Genomic DNA, 22678 nt, shown 5'->3' with positions numbered 1-22678 from the left:
GAGGCTCTGCAATTGGGTTTTGTTTAGTGGAGACGCACGCAAGGCTAATTAAAAAGCGATCCTAAAAGATTCAGACATAATTTGGGGCTTCTGAATGAGGGCTTAAACCAGAAGAAGCAACTATATTTATTCAGCTCCCCTGCTGTGTTTTAATAGATCAAAAGTTCGAATGAAAGCTACAGCGCGCTAAAAAATGATACTATAATAACTCGATAATAACGACGACAACAAACAGCAAAACATTCTTATTACAACAACAATGGTAATAAAATAAATATCGCATGAATAATGCATCAATAACATAGGCTATGAATATTGACAATCATTCTCGCAATCATGATAACACAGATAGGCTCAATCTAATCGCCGTGGTTTCATTTAGCATCCCTTATAACTAGCCTACTTTGAAGTGTGCATTTATTTAGGGATACGTGGATGGCGTAAAATGCATATTGGCTTCGTGTTTCATCGGATTCTCAACACTCAATCTGGACCTCGTCATGGAATAATGTCTTAAACGGATTTCTGCTCTCGGAACGCTTTAACAGATGTGTTAAATATCACGGGCTTTGCAAAGTCTTCATTCGGTTGCGCCAGACCCAGGCCCACTGCACTGCACATTTGAGCGCAGAGGAGAAGTGTGCGGCCCTCACCGTGACACTGCTGATCCTGTTAACCATGAACTAACTGTCACCCTCAGCTGCCATGGCGCCCCTCTCTCCCTTTCTCTCCATCGCCTTCAAAAAGCCCTACTGGAATAAAAGCTTTATTTCTATAGACGTGGTTTGTTCTGCTGTTTTATCCAGCTGAATAAAAGTGCATCTGTGATTTGATTTAAAACGCATTCATATGAGCGCACATTGAAAGCTGGTATAAAACTCATATTAAAGCGGGATTTGAGCCGCTTTAAGTTTGACAGTTTGCTCTGTCTTTTAACCAGGCATTAGCATTAAACAAAATCAATTTCCAACTCGAAATTCATTAATGTTACCGTCGCGTTGATTCTGCTCTTTCTTTTAACCAGGCATTAGCATTAAACAAAATCCATTTCCAAACCGAAATTCATTCATGCTACAGTTTTTTTTGTGCCAAAATAGTGTATAGGCTAAAATAGTAAGCATATTCTAACAATGTCAAACGAATATAGGGAAAAACTAAAACATAGTCAGCCACCTGTCAAAAAAGCCTAAGCTTGTAAGACGCATTTGTTTATTAAAAACAAAACAAAAATATAGGCTAACGAAATAAAATAACATATCAGGGAATGGAAATAGGATACCTAGTCAGTTGCACAACTCACTGTATTCAACCTACCAGAAATGTTTAATTCATATTAGCCTAAATATATTCTTATCAAGTTAGGCTATAATTTAGGCTATAATTTGCTTTCAGGACAAACAAGGTTAATTCGATTTTTGAAAGCATAAAAAACAAACGAAAAACGAATGTTATGTTAGTTTATACTTTCTTGCTTCATAATTAAACGCATTATTTTAAGCACGTAATTTTTAATGTAGCCTAGGTTGAATCGACATTACAGCCATTATATTTAGCCTATGCGTGATATAAAAGTTATTCGAGTAATGATAGCCTAAGTGGTTAAACATTCATCGAATGTAAAGTGATCACGATCGGTTAATTAAAACGGAACGCCTCCGTGAAATGATTCCCTCGTGAAAGAAAGTGAACGCTTATCAGACGCGCCGGGAACCCCCCCACCCCCCTCCAAAAAAAAAAAGAAAACTTGCGGTAACACCGTCACCATTCACAACGAAACTAACTAGACCTTCAAAGCTTTTTTATGAGCCTATATATCTTTAATTTGCTCCAAAAATCCTCCCTTTGTGACTGCAAGCAGATGGTTTGCAGGAAGCCTCGATCACCGAGACTAATTTCTACTAGCTTTGCAAGCTTGCCACGTCTTGGCCTCTTTTACCAAACAGAGCAAAAACAGCTGGCTCCGGCTGAATTAATGCCATTAAAAGCACATCTCTAAAATATTACAGGACCCACCACCCCTCCCCCCGCCGTGTCCCACCCTCGAATTGACACAAGACAGACTGCTTCTGCATTGAAACGGAAAAGGGGTCTACTGAAAGACCCGAACCTCAGGTCCTTAACGCTGCCTCCACATCTCAAAACAATTGACTAAATAGATGAACTTAACCATTGTCTTGCGTCACTTTCTGATTCGTTAAGTGAATGGGTTGAGTAAATATGTTACCCATGCATGAAGGCTTCTGTATGGCCAGTTACATTGTATCCAGGGTCCGACAGGTGGTTAGCTGTTTATTATTCTACCATTATTTGTTGGTGACGTCAAGGAAAAGGACATTTTCAGAGCGCGGATGGGACAGATTGCTCTAACTGGTACGCATTCTCCCGAATGACACCAGTCATCTAGCTACCCCGCTTTAGTGTCTGACCGGGAGGTGTCCCGTTTCATTTTCAAAGTGGGGGAATTCTCTTTTCATCACTCCATTATAGGCCTATAAATTCGCCCTTTGTGGAACATTTATTTCACTCTTTCAAGAAGAATGAAGATGGTATGACAATGATCCAAAATGATATCTGTCTTCTACAACAAAAAAAGTACCCGGTCCACTCTATACAGAACTGCAGATAAAGAAGTGATTATAAACACAACAGCCCCATAGACATAATATGCTACCCTTCCTTAAACCAGTTCTGAAAACAGGCCAAACACCCAAAAGACTAGGTTACGCACAGCGGTTTGTTGACTTTCATTGCGTATCCAACGACTGCACATTTCAATTGACTCAACAATGTCCTTTAATGTAGCCTAACTACCTCAGAGAGTCTACAATGCGGCCGTGTATGGACAGGCTCTCCGGTGAGGGCTAAGCTAACCTTTATGCAGTGCAACAAAAAAAAACGCTGAACAATCCAGGGAATTCGAAATGTCACAAGATTCAGAGGAGCAGTGACAAGCATTAAATCGATATTAACTTTGTATTAAACATAGACCCCTCCTCCCCAAACGGAGTAAAGCCATATCTCCTCGGGACAATGCGCTCTGTTCAGAGAGTCCCTTGCACCTGTCCTTTGACTGCTGAGCAGCCAGTCCCGTGCGCTCAGAGGGCGATGGGAGAACAAAATGTTATTTTCATCCTAGGGCGGTTATTTAACTCATGCTTGTCGGCCATGATCTTTCAACATTGTAGTCTTGAAGTGTACATTGATTACTTCATGTTTAATTCAGCATTCGTTTGCAAAATATATTGCATGTCAGTGGTCTAGCCTATGCATTGCACTGCCTAATTCATTAATATATAGTTATGCTATGATATCATCTGTATTGTCAGTTTATAAGCATACCTCTGAATAGGTAGGCCATATTTGTGCCCTCAAACCTATGTAAATGTAATGTGTGTATTTTACTGTCACCATATTGCCCAGTACTGGGACAATGTGTGTAATGTCAACCTTTCCCCCATCTTTTGGCACTCTTATATCAGCACCGCGCTGCCTGCATCTCAAGTGGTGTTCTAATCCTCTTAAGGACATGTTGGTACAGTTTGCATATCATTCACCCATCGAAGAGAAAGACCATAACACTCTCCATTCAGCAGGATCCTCAGCCTCCTTTCACCAGGGTCACAGCCACCAGCATTAGCATCATCTGACAACCAGTACTATTGTTTACGACCTTGTATGCCAAGTTAATTGCTCATTAATACCAGACAAACCAGAGGGGTGAAGAGGAAGCAGGAGTAGTCAGATTCAGCTGGTTTGAAACAGGCAGGTAGTAGTTATTTGAAATATACGTGTATTTTAACTGAAAACATCAGGCAATGTACATGTATTTCACAACCAGACAGCCCCACACCCCATAATTAAAAGGGGAAGACATGCCACATCTCTGTTCCCTGCAGTTATGACATTTTCTTTAGAGGTTGAGTTGCAAAATAGATATAACCAGATGCTTTTTATGTTATTCGATTTCCATGTTGTCTCTGTTTGGAAACAGAAACAAATCAGTGAGGTAGCCTATGTCTCAGAGAATGGACATGGGTAGCAGTGAAGTTATTCAAACTCTTCAGGGTCTTTTGCATTTTAAATGTATATTTTTTTCGGGGACTTGTTTTTTACTCCTTTTCAGGTCTAGCATGTAGGCCTTAAGCAGTAAACACACACACACACACACACACACACACACACACACACACACACACACACACACACACACACACACACACACACACACACACACACACACACTCTCCCCCCAAAAGCCTTAAATTCGTCACAGTGGCTCAACGGTAATCAATTGCAAATGTATCTCACTCTGAGTTTAATCTCATCTGGCCAACAGTTTCACGGGTGCAGGACGATTTGCAAGAGGGGCCCACCGTACCCCATCAACACCCCTCCACACCCCCTCAGCACCTGGCAGGCTTTTGGGGTAGCATCTTGTAAACGCCCACTGCTTAAACGGGTGCCCCCTCTAAGCACCCAAGCGTCCCTGCGCAGCACAGAGAGAGGGGTGAGCTCTGTGGTTGTCAAGACCGGTTTAGATTAGAGGTCCTGTAGTGACATTAGCCATGAGTCCCATAGTCAAACCAACACTGGGGTAGTAGGATTGTTTAATTTAGATATTGAGCCAATAGAAATAGTGGTGATTAGAGTGTGGGCGGGGAATGAAATGGTTTTGTGTGACGTTACATGTTTTTTCCATCTAATAATGTGTGAAAATCCCATGTAGACTGGGCACACACAGTGCCTTCAGAAAGTATTCACACCCCTTGACTTTTTCCACATTTTATTGTGTTACAGCCTGAATTTAAATTGAGATTTAGTGTCACTGGCCTACACACAATACCCCATAATGTCAAAGTGGAATTATATTTGTTGAAATTTTTACAAATTTAAGAAACAATGTAAAGCTATTCAACCCCTAAATAATTTCAGCAGTAAAACCGTGCTTAAGAAGTCACATACTATATTGCATGAACTCAGTCTGTGAGCAATAGTGTTTAACATGATTTTTGAATAACTACCTCATCTCTGTACCCTACACATATAAGGTCCTGTAAGGTCCTTCAGTGGAGCACTGATTTCAAACTCTGATTCAACCACAAAGACCAGGGAGGTTTTCCAACGCCTCGCAAAGAAGGCCGCCTATTGGTAGATGGGTAAAAAATAAAAAGAAGACATTGAATATCCCTTTGAGCATGGTGAAATTATTAATTACACTTTAGATGGTGTATCAATACACCCAGTCACTACAAAGAAACAGGCATCCTTCCTAACTCAGTTGCCAGAGAATACGGAAACCCCTCAGGGATTTCTCCATGAGGCCAATGGTGACTTTAAAACAGTTACAGAGTTTAATGGCTGTGATAGGAGAAAACTGAGGATGGATCAACAACATTGTACTTACTGCACAATACTAACCTAATTGACAGAGTGAAAAGAAGGAAGCCTATACAGAATAAAGAATATTCCAAAATATGCATCCTTTTTAGAATAAAGCACTAAAGTAAAACTACAAAAATTGTGGCATACAAATTAACTTTATGTCCTGAATACAAAGCGTTACGTTTGGGACAAATCCAACTCAACACATCACTGAGTACCACTCTTCGTATTTTCAAGCATGGTGATGGCTGCATTATATCATGAGTATGCTTGTCATTGGCAAGGACTAGGAGATTTTTAGGACAAAAATAATTGGAATAGAGCTAAGCAGAGGCAAAATCCTAGAAGAAAACCTGGTTCAGTCTGCTTTTCAACAGACACTGGGAGATGAAATCACCTTTCAGCAGGACAATAACCTAAAACACAAGGCCAAATATACACTGGAGTTGCTTAACACCACATTGAATTTCCCTGAGTGTCCTGTTTACAGTTTTGACTTGAATAGGCTTGAAAATCTATGGCAAGACTTGAAAATGGCTGTCTAGCAACTTGTCAGAGCTTGAAGAATTAACCAGAAAGACTCACAGCTGTAATTGCTGCCAAGGTGATTCTAACTTGTATTGAGTGAGGGGTGTGAATATTTACGTAAATGAGATATTTCTGTATTTCATTTTCAATACATTTCCAACATAAAAAAACATGTTTTCACTTTGTCAGTGTGGGGTATTGTGTGTAGATGGGTGAGATTTTATTTATTTTTTTAATCAGTTTTGAATTCAGGCTGTAACACACAATAAATTGGAATAAGTCCACAAAGGTATGAATACTTTCTGAAGGCACTTTCTGTTGTAAGACTGCAACAAATAATCTAGCCAATCAATCAATCACTTTCCTTTTCCTTGGTATGTGTGGGGGGTTCAGTAAGGGAGGGGTTTCTTAAAACAGAACATATGAATGGGTGGCTTGGGGGTGTGAGGAGGGGGAATGGGGGGGATTGGGTATGGTTGAGGGACTCTGGTGCCTGTTGGCCCTATGGCATTGATGCGGCGTTGGCCATATAATCGGATTGCGAGGTGGTGAAAGTGAGCCCTGGTGCTTATGTCAGTTTGCGTCTCGTCAAGCTGAATAATACGCATGGCTGAGGAGCGCAGTGGCCACTCACCATTGAGGCCTCTCGCCGCTCGTGGCTAAGCGATTCTAAAAGAGAGAAAAAAACCCTCATTGGATTCATATATAATTCTTACTCAAGCGTTTTGATGCATTTGTATTTTAGCGGTAAACCGGTGGTCGCTTTTCAGCTGTGTGTGTATGTGTGTGTGTGTGTGTGTGTGTGTGTGTGTATGTGTATGTGTGTGTGTGTGTGTGTGTGTGTGTGTGTGTGTGTGTGTGTGTGTGTGTGTGTGTGTGTGTGTGTGTGTGTGTGTGTGTGTGTGTGTGTGTGTGTGTGTGTGTGGAGGTCTCCAAGCCTAACCCCTGTAAAAGCAGCTCTGTGTAGAGGGACACGGTTCTTGTGCTCAGGCCCTCATGGTTAATCGAGGAGCAACGGCAAAACAACTTGACATTTAACTTTTTTTTTCTCTTATCTGGTGCTATGTTCGGCAAAAAGTTGAAGCAACAAATCCATTTGAAAATGGCCTACGTGGCATCGATATAAGTCAGAAACAGTTAATCTAGTGTCCAAATGAACTACAAAGTGTAAATAGGATCATTTTGATCATGAAGGCAGTCTCATCTAAAAGAGAGTTTGGAACATCCATGCGTCACAATGGGGAAATTAAAGTTGGGTTTTGATTTGACAAGGTCCATTTGCCCAATAACATGGGGTGAACAGCTGCAGTGATTGCTCTCTATCCAATAGCATAGACAGACTGTTTATATAAGACATCATGTCTGACATACCGAAATACCTTAGTTAGATGTAAAATTGCGCAACTCAAATTTCTTTAGTTATCTTAGATTCACTCTGGGGATTTTGAGGAAGTGAAATAGCCTTCCGCATCTACAGTGTCTCATAGGGGACAAACCTCATAACCGAACGCGGAATCGGTCAGGGAACACACCAAGACTGAAATCTGATTTTTCGAATGAGCAACAGAAAAACAGATGTGCCAATCGGCGTGTTCAGTGTCTCTGTAAAGCAGAAGTCAATTACTTTACTCCCATGTAGTTCAATTATTTGACATGGACTAGATATCAGTTTGTGCCCAATTCAGACTTGAGATAAGTTGTCTTAAAAATGGACTTAAGTCACAAAATGTTGACTTAGGGCTCTATTCAATCTGTATCGCTGAAGCAATAGAAATGTGAAGGTCATTTCCGATTGAGCTAACGTATGTAACATTTACCGTGAGTGCGGTCTCCACTAATGCGGTAGCATTGCCTTTAAATTTCAATCACGCTGTGAAGCTGAACTTCCGTGATACATATTGAATAGCCCTTAAGTCCATGTCTTATTGACTTAAGACCAGGTTAAGTCTACTTATCTCAATTCTGAATCAGACCCTTTGTGAACAAGATACTTTTGCTCCAAAGATTATAGGACTTTTTTTCCCCTTTGGCAATTTTATGTACCAGTGCAACCGCGTTAGTTATGTTATTTTGAAGAAGGGAATACAGAAAAAGTTTTTTTTTTAAAGGTAAATATGTCTATGAAAGGTGTAGGTAAAGTCAATGGAATGTTTTTAGCTTTCTTTTACACTTCTCTGAAAATAGCAGATGTGAACGTGGGAACAGGTGCAAATGTGACGGATACACAGCACCTGGGCCCATTATATAATCAACATTTACTCTGGAAGTATAGACTTCACTCGTGTGACTAGCTATTGATACAGCATGTTCATGACCAGTACACGGTGAGGGTCACTCAGACCAGGATGTGGACTATTGAAGGGAAACTGACAGCGTTTTAACAGCTTTCCAGATACGAAAGAAACCTGAAAATCATAATATCAGTCAAAGTATCAAATTCCATGCTACAAAACTAACTTTATAAGAGGTTTTAAAAATAGGTCAAATCAAATCCAATTTTATTTGTCACATACACATGGTTAGCAGATGTTAATGCGAGTGTAGCGAAATGCTTGTGCTTCTAGTTCCGACAATGCAGTAATAACCAACGAGTAATCTAACCTAACAATTCCACAACTACTACCTTACACACACAAGTGTAAAGGGATAAAGAATATGTACATAAAGATATATGAATGAGTGATGGTACAGAACGGCATAGGCAAGATGCAGTAGATGGTATCGAGTACAGTATATACATATGAGATGAGTAATGTAGCATATGTAAACACTATACACTGCTCAAAAAAAATAAAGGGAACACTTAAACAACACAAGTCAATCACCCTTCTGTGAAATCAAACTGTCCACTTAGGAAGCAACACTGATTGACAATACATTTCACATGCTGTTGTACAAATGGAATAGACAACAGGTGGAAATTATGGGCAATTAGCAAGACAACAGACCACTTCTCAGTTCCTATGCTTCCTGGCTGATGTTTTGGTCACTTTTGAATGCTGGCGGTGCTTTCACTCTAGTGGTAGCATGAGACGGAGTCTACAACCCACACAAGTGGCTCAGGTAGTGCAGCTCATCCAGGTTGGCACATCAATGTGAGCTGTGGCAAGAAGGTTTGTTGTGTCTGTCAGCGTAGTGTCCAGAGTATGGAGGCACTACTAGGAGACAGGTCTGGACATCAGGAGACGTAGAGGAGGCTGTAGCAGCAGGACCGCTACCTCCGCCTTTGTGCAAGGAGGAGCAGGAGGAGCAGGAGGAGCCCTGCCAGAGCCCTGCAAAATGACCTCCAGCAGGCCACAAATGTGCATGTGTCTGCTCAAACGGTCAGAAACAGACTCCATGAGGGTGATATGAGGGCCCAACGTCCACAGGTGGGGGTTGTGCTTACAGTCCAACACCGTGCAGGACGTTTGGCATTTGCCAGAGAACACCAAGATTGGCAAATTCGCCACTGGCGCCCTGTGCTCTTCACAGATGAAAGCAGGTTCACACTGAGCACATGTGACAGACGTGACAGAGTCTGGAGACGCCGTGGAGAACGTTCTGCTGCCTGCAACATCCTCCAGCATGACCAGTTTGGCGGTGGATCAGTCATGGTGTGGGGTGGCATTTCTTTGGGGGGCCGCACAGCCCTCCATGTGCTCGCCAGAGGTAGCCTGACTGCTATTAGGTACCGAGATAAGATCCTCAGACCCCTTGTGAGACCATATGCTGGTGTGGTTGGCCCTGGGTTCCTCCTAATGCAAGACAATGCTAGACCTCATGTGGCTGGAGTGTGTCAGCAGTTTCTGCAAGAGGAAGGCATTGATGCTATGGACTGGCCCGCCCGTTCCCCAGACCTGAATCCAATTGACCACATCTGGGACATCATGTCTCGCTCCATCCACCAACGCCACGTTGCACCACAGACTGTCCAGGAGTTGGCGGATGCTTTAGTCCAGGTCTGGGAGGAGATCCCTCAGGAGACCATCCGCCACCTCATCAGGAGCATGCCCAGGCGTTGTAGGGAGGTCATACAGGCATGTGGAGGCCACACATACTACTGAGCCTTATTTTGACTTGTTTTAAGGACATTACATCCAAGTTGGATCAGCCTGTAGTGTGGTTTTCCACTTTAATTTTGAGTGTTACTCCAAATCCAGACCTCCATGGGTTGATAAATTTGATTTCCATTGATAATTTTTGTGTGATTTTGTTGTCAGCACATTCAACTATGTAAAAAAAAAAGTATTTGATAAGAATATTTCATTCATTCAGATCTAGGATGTGTTATTTTAGTGTTCCCTTTATTTTTTTGAGCAGTGTATTAAGTGGCATAGTTTAAAGTGTTTTTTAAATTGTTTAAAGTGGCTAGTGATACATTTTTTCCATCAATTTCCATCAATAGCCATTATTAAAGTGGCTGGAGTTGAGTCAGTATGTTGGCAGCAGCTAATCAATGTTAGTGGTGGCTGTTTAACAGTCTGATGGCCTTGAGATAGAAGCTGTTTTTCAGTCTCTCAGTCCCAGCTTTGATGCACCTGTACTGACCTCGCCTTCTGGATGATAGTGGGGTGAACAGGCAGTGGCTCGGGTGGTTGTTGTCCTTCATGATCTTTATGGCCTTCCTGTGACATCGGGTGGTGTAGGTGTCCTGGAGGGCAGGTAGTTTGCCCACAGTGATGCGTTGTGCAGACCTCACTACCCTCTGGAGAGCCTTAGGGTTGTGGGCGGAGCAGTTGCCGTACCAGGCGGTGATACAGCCCGACAGGATGCTCTCGATTGTGCATCTGTAGAAGTTTGTGAGTGCTTTTGGTGACAAGCCAAATTTCTTCAGCCTCCTGAGGTTGAAGAGGCGCTGCTGCACCTTCTTCACAATGCTGTCTGTGTGGATGGACCAATTCTGTTTATCCGCGATGTGTACGCCGAGGACCTTAAAACTTACTACCCTCTCCACTACTGTCCCGTCGATGTGGATAGGGGGGTGCTCCCTCTGCTGTTTCCTGAAGTCCACATTCATCTCCTTTGTTTTGTTGACGTTGAGTGTGAGGTTATTTTCCTGACACCACACTCCGAGGGCCCTCACCTCCTCCCTGTAGGCCGTCTCGTCGTTGTTGGTAATCAAGTCTACCACTGTAGTGTCGTCCGCAAACTTGATGATTGAATTGGAGGCGTGCATGGCCACGCAGTCGTGGGTGAACAGGGAGTACAGGAGAGGGCTCAGAACGCACCCTTGTGGGGCCCCAGTGTTGAGGATCAGCGGGGTGGAGATGTTGTTACCTACCCTCACCACCTGGGGGCGGCCCGTCAGGAAGTTCAGTACCCAGTTGCACAGGGCGGGGTCGAGACCCAGGGTGATGAACAGCATTCTCACATAGGTATTCCTCTTGTCCAGATGAGTTAGGGAAGTGTGCAGTGTGGTTGCGATTGCGTCGTCTGTGGAAGAGTCAAAATTCCATGATGTAGTGTAAGGCATTGTTGGCAGAGTAGATGGATGCAGTTCAATGAAGGATTAATGTAGATAATTAGGTGTGCTTGCAAAGCAAAGCACAACTTCAGATTTCTTACTGTCTTATTACTGTCTTATTATTATAAATATTATTATTCCATTTATTCCAACCGCTCCAGAGCTTAAAGGATTTGAGCTGTTAACACGAAACCAACTTCCAAATGTCATGACTGCCCCCAAACTCGGATTGCCTGAGAAAATATTTGTGATAGCATTTATACTTTTGGAACTAAAACAATATTTAAATGAGCTCCCAATGTATTTATTTTTTATTTTTTCTTTTACCCCTTTTTTCTCCCCAATTTCGTGGTGTCCAATTGTTTTTTAGTAGCTACTATCTTGTCTCATCGCTACAACTCCCGTACGGGCTCGGGAGAGACTAAGGTTGAAAGTCATGCGTCCTCCGATACCCAACCCAACCAAGCCGCACTGCTTCTTAACACAGCGCACATCCAACCCGGAAGCCAGCCGCACCAATGTGCCGGAGGAAACACTGTGCACCTGGCAACCTTGGTTAGCGCGCACTGCGCCTGGCCCGCCACAGGAGTCGCTGGTGCGCGATGAGACAAGGATATCCCTACCGGCCAAACCCTCCCTAACCCGGACGACGCTAGGCCAATTGTGCGTCGCCCCACGGACCTCCCAGTCGTGGCCGGTTACAATAGCAAAAAAAAGCCCCATAGACTCGAATGGAAAAAATAGAATAATCTAGATCTGCTGTATCTCCTCCTACACCATCTAAGCTATCAACACCAAACCAACATTGAGATGTTCAGACGAGTCCAACTTAGTTGATAGGGTAGTTAGGATAGTTGATACTGTGCACACTTTTGGAACAATGACCATTTTATATTTGTATAAATTTAACATGGGTTTGAATGAGAACCACAGGAATACAGTGTTAGCTCCTTGATTAATTAAGCTACAAGATCAACTTTAAAATGTGGGGGCTATCCTAACTTCAAATTCTCTAAAATCATTTATAAACTATAAACAATTGTATTAGCTACTTTTGCATAATATAACTCAACAAGGGAACAGGACCATTCAATCTAGAGATAACAAACCAAATTCCTCATGTTCAGGCTATCCTAACTTCACATTCTGAAAAACATTTATAAACTATAAACAGTGGTAATTAGCACACATGAGCATAAAACGTCATGGATTCAATGCCAAAAATAAGAATGCAGTGGCAGGGTTTGGAACCAAAATAATTTTCCAATTGTTTGGTTCTGAACAGAAGCATCATTTTGTTTCGTTACGTTCCACTGTTCAGACCAGCAAAATAAAGTTCTGTACCGGTTCGAACCTCATGGTTTTGAAAAGTTTAGAATATCTTAATGTTGTTTTAATGTTTGAAATGGTTGACCCCTAGAGTCGTCAATATTGTGGGCAAAACCTAAAGAATGTAACTAAGGCCGGGAATGTCAATACAATCAAACTTGCAAAGGCAATGAATACAAGTAAATCATAACATGGCTAATAGGCTAGCTTATATGTAGCTACTATATTTATATAGCAAGCTAAAAAGACAGAGCCTAAAATGATCTAGCTAGCTAGTTAGCTAACTGCTGGGAGGATGTCTTGTCATTGGACAAGTGGGTGAGTGGCCAACTTTCCCCCCATATCGTTTTTTCGGGGGCTACATCTAGAGATGCAGGTCTCATTTGGTTAGCTAGCAAGAAATGTAAATCACTTTGCTAGCTAGCTATGCTGAACTTGATTGGCATATCCACAGTTAGCATATCTCTTAGTTGCCAATCAAATGTATTTGGCATCAATCAAATTGGCAGGGCAAGTTCCCATTCAGTTGTTAAAACGTGGATTGGGACAAGCATGCATTGGCAGGCAAGCTGCAGAAGGGCGAGCAGACTATTATTCCCCATCGTTTATCAGAGCAATTTTGATGGCCAACTACAATCTGTTTATTTAGATTTGAGCTCATCTGGCTCTGGCTAATATGATTGCTGATATTTTTGTTGTTGATGTGCACAGGCAACTGAGAGAGATAGCCTACCTGTTCATGGTTCTTTGATCAATAGGACCGTAATGTTCTTAAATGTAAGAGGACTCCCGTGGTATTTACATGCAGTATTTGCAGAATTCTTTTCAGGTCTATTATAACATAATGATCTAAAGTTGCTGTTGCCTGTGAACACACAGTCCAGTTCAAAGTGAATGATGACAGGCACGTGTTTTATTCCATTTTATTTACTGCCGTGTCTATTAATTGTCCAAACGAATGGCCACTTTCCCACTCTATATTGCTATAGAAGTGCTTTACTCTATGGCATTCCCAAACGTTCAATGAAAATGAAAAAATGACCAAGTTCGCTTATATAATTATATTAATTATTATAATTATATAATTCCTAGGGGTGTATATGAATAGATTTTAACAGGATTTCATGTTGCTAATAGGCTGTCAGTTCCACTTTGACTGCTCCATTTCCTCCTAGTGATGCTGTGATGCATAATGACCACTACCATTGAATTAGGAATCGAATACTAGAATGGACATCAGTCCTTCTTATGATGGGATAAAGGTCAGCCATTTTGGTCAGGGAGTTGGTCAACCATGGTTTGCCAGTGCTGGAATAAGATAGTGGTAAATAACGAATTTGAAGAATTTATCTGCACTGTGTGTTTGTTAGCTAGCTAGCCAGACCGTTTTAGAGGGATGATTCCATATATGTTTTTATTAGCTGTATGCTAATATGCCAACATTCCATTAAAACAATTCAATACAAAAATCAATCCACAGCCATACACTGGCTGGAATCAGTTGACGATAGGACTTAGACAAGTTGTAAATGCAACAAGTAGCCTACTGATATTGTATCATATAATATCACTTACAGCTTTCCAAGAAAACACCATTTTGACATTTATGGTCCATTTACATGTATTTTAGAGGCTATTTATACAGCAAAGGTGTATAAAACCCATAGAAACTGTATTTATAATTATATGACAATATTGTAGGTTGCCAATCGTTCGATTAAACATCTGATATATCACATGCCTTACTTTTATTTTGCTGCATAAGTCAAACCAGGATTATACATCTACTGCCATTCAATCCATAGACTGGTTTGGATTTCTCCCTGACCAATATGGCTGGCATTTTCACCCAATTCTGAAACATTGAGGGTAGATGACACAATCGCTCTATTAATTTAAGAGGATCTCTTTAACCACTACCACAATCCCTCACAGCCTGGAATGCGGTCAGGGCCTTTGGTCAGACGGATGGTCGTAATGTGGTCTGACTGACTTTACACGGTCAACCGTAAGACCCCTCATGTCTAGTCCTCGATTCTAGACCACAGTTGGTCAAAGCCATTGGTCTGTACTGCTGGTTTATACTAATGTGGAGTGTAATTGATCCCATTAGAACACTTAGAGCTTTCTAATAGGCACAAGGTGATCTGACCTGACCTCTGACCTCTGCTCTCACAGGACCTATGTGACCTTATCCTCCTGTCCCCCCTCTAAAACCATTCCTCCATTTCCCCAACCCCCATCTCCCCTTATTCTGTTAAGTCATCTAGCTTTTGTTCAATGAGGTAGCATTGATGCCGTTTAGGAGACCAGAAGGCCAGCCCAGTACCAAGGGACTTTCATGTATCGTGCCTGGTCCATCGGCCGATCAGACACCAGGATGTGAGGTTAAGCTAGACCCCACGACGGCCCAGGAACGGTAATGTCAGAAGAGCTAAGTCAATCAATGCCTGATGAGAGAGGAAAGGTGGAAGAGGGTTCAGTCAACTGTTTCAATGGGCATGCATGCCCCATAAAACTCACAAGCGTGTGCTATTTGATGTGATTCAATGGACTTGCGCTACACTTGACAGTGCTGTGATTTTGAAGAAACTTCTAAATGCACCATATTGTATTTTTTCCTCTTATTCTCACTCACACATTTAGGTTCATGAGGTGTTATCTAAAAAGGGTGATGTTAAAACTACTTACATTTAACCTAAAGGAATCCTCTTGGAGCCCCCTTGTACTTGGACAATAGGCAAAAGGGTGGAGGGAGGAGGAGAGAGGGGGAAGGGGCTTCCATCGGTATGTGACCTCTGGTCTGAAAGGCCTGATAAGATACTTCAGGTCAAGGGGGACATAAAGGAGAGGAGAGAGGCTACTCAGACACTCCACAATGCAGAATGGAGAGGCTCTAAAACTGCAGAAGGGGAATGTTGAATCCTTCTCTCAGCTGGGAGGTCAACGTTAACTTTTCGATTTGTCGTAGCATTCGCTGGCTGCCTTTGATGGCTTTAGACAGCAGCATACCACTGCGGCTGAATCCCACTGAAGCTAAGCTGGGTTGGTCTTGATCGGTTCTCGGATGGGAGACCAGATGCTGCTGGAAGTGGTTTTGGAGGGCCAGTAGAAGGCAATCTTTCCTCTCATCTAAAGAGAGATCCCAATGTGATTGGGGACATTGGGGACATTGTCCTGTGTAGGGTGCCGTCTTTCGGACAGGATGTTAAACGTGTGTCCAGACTCTGTGGTCACTAAAGATCCCATGGCTCCTATCACAAGAGTAGGGTTGTTAACGTGGCCTCCTAATTATCCCTCCCCAGCTTCCAATTGGCTCGTTAATCCCCTCTCCTCCCCCTTGTAACGATTCCCAGGTCATTGCTGTAAATGAGAATGTGTTCTCAGTCAACTTACCTGGTAAAATAAGGGTTTAAAAAATACAAATAAATAAGTGGAACTCAAAATATGTGTTTTCAAGAAGATTCTCCCACAAGGATTTCCTTGGGGAAAGTTTTGGTAAAATTAACTGGTCTCTCATCACAAAATGAAAAAGGTGACATGTAGAAGTGATTGCGTTTGTGTTTGCTTTCCATTTCTGTGAAGGCTAAGACGCTTGAGGAGGGTGGTCACGTGTGCTAGCAAGGCAGAGGTTCCGAGTTTGTGCCATGTATGGGCCGAATTGGGGGGGGGGTGGTTCTCGCTAAGCAAGCAACGTGATGTCCTTAACCGTGGTGCTGTGACAGTTGATCTCAGCTCAACGCAAGGGGTCAATGTCCAGTAAGTATGAGAGCTGAATGTAGCACATGGAGATGTGTGAAATTTACTCCTCAGCCTGAAGTGTCCCGCTTGCGTCGCCTCATTAGCTAGCTTTTGAGGTAACGCGATTGGCTAAGACTCTTGACGAGGTCGATCACTAGCAAGGCAGAGGTCCCGAGTTCGCGACAGGTATGGGCAGAAACGGGAGGAAGTGGTTCTCGCTAAGCAAGCAGAGTGACGTCCTTTACACTAACAGTATAGCTTCCTAAAACTGTCCCTGATCATACCAGGTTTGAACTGTTGATCATCTGCTTGCAAACACAGGTGACCATTCTCCTTGACAATGTACCGCCCAATTGAGCTATAGAAAAAGATCCAATTTGTTTGGTCCATTGGTGACATTTCAAGCTAGTTGTGCAGTGAGCTTACAGCATGTTCTTAACTCTGTTACATAGAGCCCCACAGTGGAGTTGTCATAATAACCATAAAACCTAGCGGTCAAACAGGGAAATGGTTCCAATCATTTTTCCAGATTCGTTTTTCTCATACGGACTATTAGAAAGACAAAATAAGGGCTGTGTTTCGTGTAGGCTTACCCTGGCATGGCATTTTAATAACCATGTAAAACTCTCTCGGACAAGGTGACTTTTAACAATATATTCGGTTCTATTTACTCTCAGATTCGAACATGCTAATTAGCATCAAAGTAGATATCATGCAAGAGTACAAATCCCTTCAAGATCCTGCACTGCATCTCTACCTGACACCTTTGCTAACAGGTATTGTGTCAATTTAAAACTTGCATAAGACAGTTCACAGATTTTTTCAATTTACAGATATATAGCCAATTTATTCATTACTACATTTAGCTAACTTTAGATAGTTAATCCAGAGATTCTTACCTTTACCTCGATTTGGCAGTCTGGTCCAGATCATCATGGCATTTGTAGTCTTTATGATAGCCATATTAGCAGCTAATTCAATCTTCATTTTTTGGGGGGGTGGGGTAAATACAGGCTAACATATTGATAAAATTCACCTTGTCCTAGAGAGATTTATATGGTTATCAAAATGTCACGCCGTGACCTGGATACGCAGTTAGGATCAGCTCAACGGCTGGGATTGCTCGCTGTGTAGCGAGTTTAGAAGAGATTAACAGAGTACCACAGTATAATTCATAATGCACATAAAACCTACAGTTGAAGTCGGAAGTTTACATACACTTCGGTTGGAGTCATTAAAACCCGTTTTTCAACCACTCCACAAATTTCTTGTTAACAATTCGGTTGGGACATCTACTTTGTGCATGACACAAGTAATTTTTCCAACAATTGCTTACAGACAGATTATTTCACTTATAATTCACTGTGTCACAATTCCAGTGGGTCAGAAGTTTACATACATTAAGTTGACTGTGCCTTTAAACAGCTTGGAAAATTCCAGAAAATTATGTCATGACTTTAGAAGCTTCTGATAGGCTAATTGACATCATTTGAGTCAATTCGAGGTGTACCTGTGGATGTATTTCAAGGCCTACCTTCAAACTCAGTGCCTCTTTGATTGACATCATGGGAAAATCAAAAGAAATCAGCCAAGACCTCAGAAAAAAGACTGATGTTGACTGATGTTGTTCATCCTTGGGAGCAACTTCCAAACGCCTGAAGGTACCACGTTCATCTGTACAAACAATAGTACGCAAGTATAAACACCATGGGACCACGCAGCCATCATACCGCTCAGGAAGGAAGTTCTGCCTCCTAGAGATGAACGTACTTTGGTGCGAAAAGTGCAAATCTATCCCGGAACAACAGCAAAGGACCTTGTGAAAATGCTGGAGAAAATAGGTACAAAACTATTTATATCCACAGTAAAACGAGTCTTATATCGACATAAGCTGAAAGGCCGCTCATCAAGGAAGAAGCCACTACTCCAAAACCGCCATAAAAAAAGCCAGACTACGATTTGCAACTGCACATGGGGACAAAGATCGTACTTTTTGGAGAAATGTCCACTGGTCTGATGAAACAAAAATAGAACTGTTTGACCATAATGACCATCATTTTGTTTGGAGAAAAAAGAGGGAGGCTTGCAAGCCGAAGAACATCATCCCAACTGCGAAGCACGGGGGTGGCAGCATCATGTTGTGGGGGTGCTTTGCTGCAGGAGGGACTGGTGCACTTCACAAAATAGATAGCATCATGAGGAAGGAAAATTCTGTGTATATATTAAAGCAACATCTCAAGACATCAGTCAGGAAGTTAATGCTTGGTCGCAAATGGGTCTTTCAAATGGACAATGACCCAAAGCATACTTCCAAATTTGTGTAAAAATGGCTTAAGGACAACAAAGTCAAGGTATTGGAGTGGCCATCACAAAGCCCTGACATCAATCCTATACAACATTTGTGGGCAGAACTGAAAAAGTGTGTGCAAGCAAGGAGGCCTACCAACATGACTCAGTTACACCAGCTCTGTCAGGAGGAATGGGCCAAAATTCACCCAACTTATTGTGGGAAACTTGTGGAAGGCTACCAGAAACGTTTGACCCAAGTTAAACAATTTAAAGGTAACGCTACCAAAGACTAACTGAGTGTATGCAAACTTCTGACCCACTGGGAATGTGATGAAAGAAATAAAAGCTGAAATAAATAATTCTGTTTACTATTATTCTGACATTTCACATTCTTAAAATAAAATGGTGATCCTAACTGACCTAAGACAGGGAATTTTACTAGGATTTTACTAGGAATTGTGAAACTGAGTTTAAATGTATTTGGCTATGGTGTATGTAAATTTCCGACTTCAGTTGTGTTTCCAATCATTTTTCCACCATTCATTTTTCCCATAAACACTTAAAAGGGCTGTGTTTCATTGAGACGCCATTGAAACTGACGTCAGTGTACTGCTAATTGTACAGCTTCCTCCATGTGCGTACTCACGCACACATGCACACCAAATCCTGTTGATCACCACATCGCTTCTCACCATTCTCCCCAAGCTCCTTTAGTTTTATCTCCTTGAGACAAACTGTCGTTCCAGACATTTCATGGCTCTGGCTCATTTAGAAAGCTTTCCCGTCGTCATGTGTAAATGGCCACAGTATTACAGATGGCTGATACGGTGGAGAATAATTGATCCAGAGGGAAAGCAATGCTTGGTGTGACAGTTCAACAAGGTTATGTTTATGACCTGTGTCCAAACCAACAGAGCCCGTCTGTGTGTTTGTGTGTTTTAGGGCCAGTCTCTGTCTCTCTGATAGTTCCTCTGATCCAGCAGGACACATGGGAAAGGTTTGTTACCATTTGTTATTGACGCTGTGATTTGGCAAGAGAAAAGCCCACACACAAACTTTCCACTTCATTGAACTTTCACCTCTGCTATCTCAGATTTTTTTTCTCTCCATAATGTTCAATGATAGGAATTATGCACTTACGATGTCTTGTCTGTCCCACAAATGTGTCCCTAATTTGTAATGATGTGTGTGTTAGGGCCAGTCTCTGTCTCTCTGACAGTCCGTCTGATCAAATCAAATGAATCAAATTGTATTTGTCACGTGCTTCGTAAACAACAGGTGTGGACCAACAGTGAAATGCTTCCTTACAGGCCATTCCTAACAATGCAGAGAGAAACACAATAGAGAAACAATAGAAAAGTAAAACACACAATAATAACATTAATAATAGATACACAATGAGTAGCGATAACTTGGCTATATAAAAGGAGTACCAGTACCGAGTCGATGTGCAGGGGTACGAGGTAATTGAGATAGATATGTACATATACAGTGGGGAAAAAAAGTATTTAGTCAGCCACCAATTGCGCAAGTTCTCCCACTTAAAAAGATAAGAGAGGCCTGTAATTTTCATCACAGGTACACTTCAACAATGACAGACAAAATTAGAAAAAAAATCCAGAAAATCACATTGTAGGATTTTTAGCCTCTTGGATATAGGGGGCGCTATTTTAATTTTTGGATGAAAAACGTTCCCGTTTTAAACAAGATAATTTGTTTTACGAAAAGATGCTCGACTATGCATATAATTGACAGCTTTGGAAAGGAAACACTCTGACGTTTCCAAAACTGCAAAGATATTGTCTGTGAGTGCCACAGAACTGATGTTACAGGCGAAACCCAGATAAAAATCCAATCAGGAAGTGCTGCATTTTTTTGAAACCGCCTTATATGGTTGTGAATGAGCTACGAATGAGCTTACGTTTTCCACGCATTCCCCAAGGTGTCTACAGCACTGTGACGTATTTTTAGGCATTTCCATTGGAGAATGGCTGTAAGGGACCATATATAGCGAGTGGTCACATGGTGTCTCCCGGAGAAAATCTTGCGTAAAATACTGAGGTAGACATTTTTCCAATCGCTTCTTATGAGAAACCAATTGCCTCGATGGATATATTATCGAATACATATGTTAAAAACACCTTGAGGATGGATCCTAAACAACGTTTGCCGTGTTTCTGTCGATATTATGGAGCAAATTTTGAAAAAAGTTTGGCGTTATAGTTGAAGTATTTTTCGGTCGATTTCTCAGCCAAGCAGGATGAACAAACGGGAGCTTTTTCGCCTACAAAAATATTATTTTTGGAAAAAAGGAACATTTGCTATCTAACTGGGAGTCTCCAGAGTGAAAGCATCTGAAGTTCTTCAAAGGTAAATTATTTAATTTGGTTGCTTTTCTTATTTTTGTGAAAATGTTGCCTGCTGCCAGCAGAGCCTAGCATAGCATTATGCCATGATAAACTTACACAAATGCTTGTCTAGCGTTGGCTGTAATGCATATTTTGAAAATCTGAGATGACAGTGTTGTTAACAAAAGGCTAAGCTTGTGTTTGAATATATTTATTTCATTTCATTTGCGATTTTCATGAATAGGAAAAGTTGCGTTATGGTAATGCGCTTGAGGCTATGATTACGCTCCCAGATACGGGATTGCTAGTCGCAAGAAGTTTTAATGAATTTATTTGCAAAATATGGTGGATATAACTATTTGGTCAATAACAAACGTTTATCTCAATACTTTGTTATATACCCTTTGTTGGCAATGACAGAGGTCAAACGTTTTCTGTAAATCTTCACAAGGTTTTCACACACTGTTGCTGGTATTTTGGCCCATTCCTCCATGCAGATCTCCTCTAGAGCAGTAATGTTTTGGGGCTGTTGCTGGTCAACACGGATTTTCATGAATAGGAAAAGTTGCGTTATGGTAATGCGCTTGAGGCTATGATTACGCTCCCAGATACGGGATTGCTAGTCGCAAGAAGTTTTAATGAATTTATTTGCAAAATATGGTGGATATAACTATTTGGTCAATAACAAACGTTTATCTCAATACTTTGTTATATACCCTTTGTTGGCAATGACAGAGGTCAAACGTTTTCTGTAAATCTTCACAAGGTTTTCACACACTGTTGCTGGTATTTTGGCCCATTCCTCCATGCAGATCTCCTCTAGAGCAGTAATGTTTTGGGGCTGTTGCTGGTCAACACGGACTTTTAACTGCCTCCAAAGATTTTCTATGGGATTGAGATCTGGAGACTGGCTAGGCCACTCCAGGACCTTGAAATGCTTCTTACGAAGCCACTCCTTCATTGCCCGGGCGGTGTGTTTGGGATCATTGTCATGCTGAAAGACCCAGCCACGTTTCATCTTCAATGCCCTTGCTGGTGGAAGGAGGTTTTCACTCAAAATCTCACGATACATTGCCCCATTCATTCTTTCCTTTACACGGATCAGTCATCCTGGTCCCTTTGCAGAAAAACAGCACCAAAGAATGATGTTTCCACCCCCATGCTTCACAGTAGGTATGGTGTTCTTTGGATGCAACTCAGCATTCTTTGTCCTCCAAACACGACAAGTTGAGTTTTTACCAAAAAAGTTATATTTGGTTTCATCTGACCATATGACATTCTCCCAATCTTCTTCTGGATCATCCAAATCCTCTCTAGCAAACTTCAGACGGGCCTGGACATGTACTGGCTTAAGCAGGGGGACACGTCTGGCACTGCAGGATTTGAGTCCCTGGCGGCGTAGTGTATTACTGATGGTAGGCTTTGTTACTTTGGTCCCAGTTCTCTGCAGGTCATTCACTAGGTCCCCCCGTGTGGTTCTGGGATTTTTGCTCACCGTTGTGATAATTTTGACCCCATCGTGTGAGATCTTGCGTGGAGCCCCAGATCGAGGGAGATTATCAGTGGTCTTGTATGTCTTCCATTTCCTAATAATTGCTCCCACAGTTGATTTCTT

This window comes from Oncorhynchus clarkii, chromosome 26, assembly GCF_045791955.1.
Source record: "Oncorhynchus clarkii lewisi isolate Uvic-CL-2024 chromosome 26, UVic_Ocla_1.0, whole genome shotgun sequence".
NCBI classification, from domain to species: Eukaryota; Metazoa; Chordata; class Actinopteri; order Salmoniformes; family Salmonidae; genus Oncorhynchus; species Oncorhynchus clarkii.
This window is presented reverse-complemented; position numbering follows the sequence as displayed.